This window comes from Lithobates pipiens, unplaced genomic scaffold (assembly GCF_037356315.1).
Source record: "Lithobates pipiens isolate NorthernLeopardFrog02 unplaced genomic scaffold, aLitPip1_a1.2 Scaffold_18, whole genome shotgun sequence".
NCBI classification, from domain to species: domain Eukaryota; kingdom Metazoa; phylum Chordata; class Amphibia; order Anura; family Ranidae; genus Lithobates; species Lithobates pipiens.
The window spans coordinates 200605333-200613037 of NW_027507758.1; the positions used below are offsets into that span (position 1 = coordinate 200605333).

The following is a 7705-nucleotide window of genomic DNA, read 5'->3' on the forward strand; positions in this document are numbered from 1 at the left end:
TTAGTGTAAACTCGCGTACTTCTTCAAATTTAACATCTCTGGGGTTGCGATAATGCACCTCCCCATCTGCCATATCCTCTCTATCATGTTGCCGTTTCCTGTGCTTAGTAATGAGAGGTCTGGCATACTTTTTCTTTCCCACGCACACATCATCATGCTTTAAGATCAGAAGCCACTCATGATACAAGAAAATGTGCCTGGTCTCGAGGAGAATCATTGCCAATGGAGATCACGAACATACAGTTACAGAAGATAAGTAACTTTTACGTGTATTTGTAGTTATAGACCATAGGCTGTTCATTTGCTAGGCATTCTGCTTGTTATAGATATCTGTCAGTCTTGTATTATATTCCTAAGATTGTAATAGTTTTGTATGTACAGCATCCTTGTATAGTAAAAGCACATATACACACTGCAGAAGTCTCAAATTCCTTGCTTTATACCACAAAGTAACCTTGCTAGATAAACGCAATGAAAACATCCGTGTAACCTAACAATTTCATTAATGAACACTCGGCCATCTCCATAGCAAGTGGAGTGTTCTTTAAAGGCAGGAAGTGGGCCATCTTGGATAGTCAATCTAATATGCATCCTTCAGAAGGTGGAAGTTTCACTATGAAGTCCATAGAAATCATTCACCAAGGCCTATCAGGTAAGGCTTGAGTAAACCCCAAGCCCTGCTCATGGATGATCATGAAGGAGCCTTAGAACATTCACCCAGCACACCCTCTGGAACAAATATTTACTCTCCCTGCCATAGTAAGCCATCCTTGAGCATCAAGATGGCTCCAGAAGGCCCAGGAATGCCCATGGAAGCTAGTTTAACCACGTAAGGAAAGGAAGAATTTGCCCCCTGAACCGCTAGCCACCCGCCAGCTGTCATATGACGGCCAGGCAGTGCCACTCTTGTTCTGGGAGGGCATCATATGACGTCCCTCCATTTAAACAGGGAATGTACACGGTTGTTCCATGCGCGGTCGCATATCTGTTCCTTCGGTGGCGGCATGTCACTGAGAGCCACCGAGGGGGGTGAACAGCTATTGGGCATGGCTGTTTACCACCTGATCGGCAGTGGTGAAGTCACGGCTGATCACAGGTGGTGCTGCCCCACTTTGAATGGCGCATGCACATGATCTAAAGCGCTCTGCGCTTGCACATTAGTGGTGGTGTGGTCCCGGGATCACTGCTTGTCACCGACACTGGTAAACAGCCATTGGCCTTGGGCTGTTTACCAAGTGATCGGCTGTGATCCTTTCACAGCCAATCACTAAATGTCAACAAACCACAACAACAAGATGTTACCGGGCTCTCCTCCTCACATACCGATCATATGTGAGGAGGAGATTGCGGTAACATCTCGTTACTGCCTACAGTGTACACCAATCACACTGATTGCGCCCCCCATTAAAGAAGACCTGTCACCACCCATCAAAATACCTGTCACAGTCCATCTGAGTACCCAAGTACCTGTTACAGTCCATCTGAGTACCCGAGTACCTGTCACAGTCCATATGAGAACCTGTCACAGTCTATATGAGTACCGAGTACCTGTCACCACTCTTCATAGTACCTGAATACCAGTCACCAGCCCATCAGAGTACCCGAGCACCTGTCACCAGCCCATCAGAGTACCCGAGTACCTGTCACCAGCCCATCAGAGTAACAAAGTACCTGTCACCAGCCCATTAGAGTACCTGAGTACCTGTCTGCAGCTCATCAAGTTACCCAAGTACCTATCTGCAGCCCATGCCTCATAGAATATATAATTTGCGGTGTTTGCTTTCCAAAATGGGGTAATTTTGTGCGTAATTCCACTGAGCTGGTGCTCAAGGACCTTTGAAAATGTGATAGGTAGGAATGAAATGAGATGTGTAATTTATGCGCCTAGACAACCTGAAGGTACTACTTAAATGTTGGGCCTCTGTATGTGGACAGGCTGTGTAAAAGTCTCACACAATTGGTATCGCCATACTGTGGAAGAGTAGCAGAATGTATTTTGGGGTGTCACTTTTGCTATATACATGCTATGTGTCAGAAATATCTTCTAAATTGACAATTTTGTGTATATAAAAAAAAAACGTGTTTTTTTTCCACGTTTTCCAAAAACTTCTGCAAAAAAAAAAAAAATTTCAAAAGACTCATTATGCCTCATAGATTATAAATTGTGGTGCTAGCTTTCCAAAATGGGGTCATTTTGTGGGCAATTCCATTGTCCTCATGCTTCAGGGCCTTCAAAATTGTAATAGGTGGTTGAGAAATGAGATGTAATTTATGCTCAAAGAACGCCTGAAGGTGCCACTTCAATTTTGGGCCTTTGTATGTAGCCAGGCTGTGTAAAAGTCTCATGTGGTATCACGATACTCGGGAAGAGTAGCAGAATGTATTTTGGGGTGTCATTTGTTGTATGCATATGCTGTGTGTGAGAAATAACCTGATATGTCAATTTTGTAAAAAATAAATAAAACATTTTAATTTTGCAAAGGATTGTGGGAAAAAATTACAACTTAACCACTTGCTGACCGCTGTCAGCACATATACGTCGGCAAAATGGCACACCTGGGCAAAGTAAAATACCTGTACGTTACTTTGAATTTCCCGCTGTGTGCGCACGCACCTGCCGTGAGCTCCGTGACCATGCCCGCAGGACCCCCTGATTTGATTGCCGCTGATATACCCACGATCGTGTCACGGAGCTGAAGAACGGAGAGATGCCGATGTAAACTAGATCTCGAAGATCTGAATCGGCACTTAAACATCCGATCCTTTCATAATTCGATCGTCTGTGTCCATCCTGCAAGTATCTCCATGTGCCAAATTTTCCCAAGTTCGTCTTTCAGGACAGCCACCTTAGAGAGACACTGGCTCCTCCCTTCTTAGGAAACACCGCCTTCAATTTCACAATTTAAGCCTCCTCCTCTCTCCGTCCCTCAGTTATGGTGTTTCCTCCGGTGGGGAGACACAGCTAAGGAACCTTAGCTAAATCAGTTGGCAAGACTGAAGCTATCCGAGCGGAGCTCCAGCCCCACTCGGCAGTCCGATCGTCTATCGGTCTACTTTCGGCAGTCCGGTCAGCCGGGGAGCTGAATTTTCGTACTGACCGTTTTACATGTGCTCTAAACTTCGCTTGGGGAAAGCAGGAAGTTTGTGAGGTCCATCCGTTTGTTCGCCCAGTCGGGTGTTACAACGGGATCGGCAGTCCGGTCGGCTGGGGAGCTGGACTTTCGTACTGACCATTTTACATGTGCTCTAAACTTCGCTTGGGGAAAGCAGGAAGTTTGAGAGGTCCATCCGTTCGTTCGCCTAGTCGGGTGTTACAACGGAATCGGCAGTCCGGTCGGCTGGGGAGCTGGACTTTCGTACTGACCATCTTACACGCACTCTAAACTTCGCTTGGGGAAAGCAGGAAGTTTGGGGAGGTCCATCCTTTCGTTTTGCCCAGTGGGGCGCTGCAACAGGACGTCCTAGGTCCCCCTGTGTTTGCAGTCGGCTTGGAGCTGGAGGCCGGACCAGATGACGGGCGACGTCAGTTCTGGTGGGGGCGGACATCTTCGTTGGACCCGTGTCTTCCGGTTCCGGATGCGGTAGTAAAGGGGGACCAAGCGTTCGGCTGGTGCAGCCTCTCTTCTAAGTTGTACAGGCAGCTGTTGGAGGCACGTTCGTACCACTCTTCCTCAACAGGAGAATGTCCGAAGCAGTGGCTTCAAGTGCTCCTGGAGTTAACGGCACCAGCCACTCAAAGGTAAGGAAAACCCTGGAGAGGTGTTCCCTTACTTTATAACCAGTAGCTCCACTGGTGTTTTTTCCCCCTAGGTGGTCGGGGGGAAGGGCAGTGCGTCTGGGATCCAGGTGGAGATTGATCCTAGGGGGGGGCACTCCCGGTGGTCCTCTTAAGTAGTGCTGGTGTTTCTTTTTAAATGTTATGCTGCCCTCTCTTTTATTTCTGTGTCTCAGAAAGACTTGAGCATGTCCCCCCTTGGTTCTAGGAGGGAGTGTCCTTCATGTTAGAGCATCTTTGGGGAATTCCTGGTTCAAGGCACTTTGTAAGGAGTGTATTGAAGGCCCGGATAGCTCAGTCGGTAGAGCATCAGACCTTTAATCTGAGGGTCCAGGGTTCAGGTCCCTGTTTGTGCGCCATTAGGGAGCAGGCAGCAGAACAGGGTGCAGATCTGGCAGCTTCTGTGAAGGTTCCAGTGGCCTCAGCTCCAGAGCACTCTTTCACCAGCGCAGCAGAGTGTTCCACCTAACCCAATGGATGTTCCTCCCGCACGATAGGGAGAATCCAGGGGGTTCCAGAGAGGAAATTGAGGAAGAAGTTGACAGTGCCGTCTCAGACTCCCAAGGGGAATCTGATGGTGAGGGCTTGGATGGGGAACCCAAAAGAACCTCACGGTATAAACTTCCCCTGGATGAAGTGGATAAGCTCTTGGGAGCTATTCATACCACTGTAGGCATACAAGAGAAAAAGAAGGCACTGTCACCCCACGATCAGATGTACTAGGGCCTAGGGGAAGCGGGTGTTCCCGGTTCATGACGTCTTGATCAATGCCATCAGGAATGGCAGGATCCCGAAAGAAAACCTTTCTTTTCTGGTGCATTAAAACAAAGGTTTCCTGGGGCGGAAGAGGAGGCTCTTGTCTGGAATAAAATCTCCCAGGTTAGATGCTGCCTTTTTTCAGATGTCCAGGTGTACTGACCTGTCCTTGGGGACATGGGGGTACTTTCAGACCCTATGGTTTGAAGGATGGATTCACTTCTGAAGGATGCCTGGGATTTATCATAAGAAAATCTTTAAGCCTGTCATAGCAGCCACAGTGGTGGCTCGTAATATGAAGTATTGGCTTATCCAGATTAATGCATGAAGCAATGATGGCAGAGGAGACTTTTCTATCCTCCTTTCCCATGCTGCTTAAGGAGTCAGCATACACTGCGGATGCTTCGGCCCAATCCATGCGAATGTATGCAAAGTCCTCGGCTCTGACCAACTCAGCCGGGAGGGCCTTAAGGCTGAAGACATGGCAGGGGGACAAGGCGTCCAAAGCAAAGCTCTGTGGAATCCTTTTTACAGGAGACCTGCTGTTTGGGCCAGGTCTTGAAGCAGTGCTAGATCGCACGGCTGATAAGAAAAAGGCCTTTCCCCTTAAGAAGAAATATGGGGAGCAGTAAAAAAGGGGCCTTCCTCCCCTAGTGGGAGATGATCACCTCCAATCAGTTTGTGTTGGGGATCATCATAAGAGGTTACCGTTTGGAGTTTTCAGAGCTCTCCTCTTTTGAGACTCCTTGTCACTGAGCTGCCAAAATGTGCCCTTCTTTCCTCTTCAGGAGTTAGAGGAACAGGAAGTGGTAATACAGGTCCCAGCAGGATAGACAGGCAAGGCTTCTATTCTCACATTTTTGTGGTTCACAAGCCTTCGGAATAGTTCAGGCTCATCCTGAACCTGAAGCGTCTGTGTCACCAAAGTAATGGTAGAGGTTTTGGCATTCCTGCGTCTCAGGGAAGTCTCGGTGATCATGTATCTTGACGATCTTCTCCTGTTTGTCCCTTCTCCGGCGCAGTTGATTTGGGATCCACAGGTAACAAAAGACCTGTTTGTGAGCCTGGGTTGGCCTCTAAACCTAGAGAAACCCAACTTAAATTCCTTCCCAAGGGGTCACCTTCCTGGGGTAGGTGCTGGGCTCAACAGAACAAAAGGGTCTTCCCTCCTTGGGAAAAATCCAGAAGGTAGACAAAGCACTGTTGTTTCTCCAGGGCAACCGTCAGAACTCAGTGAGGAAGGTCAGGTTGCGCCTACTGACATCCACGCTCCCAGCAGTTCAGTGGACGGGGTTACGTTACCGTCCTCTGCAAACTATTCATCTTGAAGGTTGGGACCACAGTCAGGGATCTTGGGACTCTTTGCTTTCGGTTCCAACCCAGGTAAAGAGGTCCCCTTGGTGGGAAAGGGAGCAGATCTGTCACAAGGCCTAGAATGGATTTTGCCAATATCCAGGGTGGTTACAACCGATACGAACGGCTCAGGTTGGGGTGCACACCTAGACTCCCGTTTGGTACAGGGTACCTGGGAGAGGAAGGAATCAAAGAGATCCTCAAATTGGAGGGAGTTGAGAGCAGTAGATCTGGTTCTCAGGACCTTTCAGAGAGTGCTCTGGGGACATCATGTAAGAGTCAGGTCAGACAATCCCTTGGCAGTGGCTTACGTCAACAAGACGGGGGCTCCTGGAGCAGATCCTTATGGGCCCTAGCAAAGCCATCCTCAGATGGGCCGAATGTTAAATTCCTGTCCTTCCAGTGATCCGATTGAAAGGAGAGCAAATTCAGGTATTCGATTTCCTCAGCAGGAGAACACGGGGAGAAAGCAACCAGGTTCTCAAGCAGGACGTTTTCGAAATAATCACCCAGAGGTGGGAGATTCCTTCGATAGACCTCTTTTGCTTCAAGGGAAAATGCGAAAGAAGCCATCTCCTGTTCCATGAACAGGGGAGATGGGATGTCGGGAGCGGACGCACTAGCCACAGAGTTAGGGTTTCTCTAGGTGCTATGCTTTCCCCCCTCCCGTTCTGATTCCTGCAGGGTTAAAGAAGTTTCAGGTGGAGATTACTACCTTTTTCTAATCGCACCTCATTGGCCCAGGAGGCCGTGGTTCCCCATTCTGAAGGGCCTGTCTGTGGGACCCCCCGTGGGTTTTCCCGGTCTAGGAGTGTCTCCTTTCCCAGGGTCCAATCTGCTGTCCCCAGGTGGAACCTTGCAGCTTGGCTACTGAGGAGGAATTGCTGAAGGGCAAAGGGGTCTCAGATCGTTTAGTAGCCACTTTTCTGAATTGCAGGTGAATGGAAACTCAGACCATTTTCTTGAAGGTTTGGAGGCGGTTCAATAGCTGGTGCTCAGAGAACTCCTTCAATGTGCACAGCTCGGTGGCCGTTCTAGAGTTCCTGCAGTCAGGGGCAGATAGAGTTTTAGCCCCTGAAACATTGAAGAGTCAGGTATCCGCTTCAAGCGTATTTCTGGAGTAGTCGTGGCCGAGTGGTTAAGGCTATGGGCTGGAAATCCATTGGGGTCTCCCCGCGCAGGTTCAGATCCTTCCGACTACGCCAAAGGCATCTAATATCAGACCTTGGGATAGTAAGGTTCTTTAGAGCCTTAAGTAGGCAAAGACCAAGCCTTTGGTCGCTCCCTTCCCAGTCGGGATCTTTCATTAGTTTTACAGGTTCTTACAAAGGAACCTTTTTGAGCCAGTGGAATCTTGCTCGTTATGTTTGATCACTCTCAAAACTATGTTTTTTGTGGCAGTCACTACGGCAAGGAGAGTGAGTAAACTCAAAGCCCTTTTTGTTAGGGCACTCCTTTTCCGGACCATTCCGTTTTTAAGACAGATCCGGCCTTTTTACCTAAGGTAGCCTCTAGTCTTCAGAGAGTCCAAGAGATTGTGCTGCCTGTTTTTCGTTCAAAGCCAGTGAGAGAACAGGAACACATCTTAATAAATTGGACGTTAGAAGATGTGCCCTTCATTATTTAGATTGCACAAGTCAAGCTCAGGAAGTCTGATTCACTTATAGTGTTATTTTCAGGGGCTAGGAAGGGTTCCAAAGCCGTTACACGTATGATAGCCAGATGGTTAAGGTCAGCCATTGGGCAGACTTACGTGGTTGGGGTGTTAGAGCCTCCAGTTGGAATTAGAGCACACTCAACCAGGGCAGTGACAACTTCGCA

At 48.4% G+C, this 7705-nt stretch overlaps 1 non-coding gene across 1 annotated transcript; it reads left to right on the forward strand.

Annotated features, from left to right (window-relative positions):
- Window positions 1–7004: 7004 nt before the first annotated feature.
- On the forward strand, window positions 7005–7086 carry TRNAS-GGA (transfer RNA serine (anticodon GGA)). Its single transcript has one exon. It is a non-coding gene; the product is annotated as a tRNA-Ser (tRNA).
- Window positions 7087–7705: the final 619 nt, after the last annotated feature.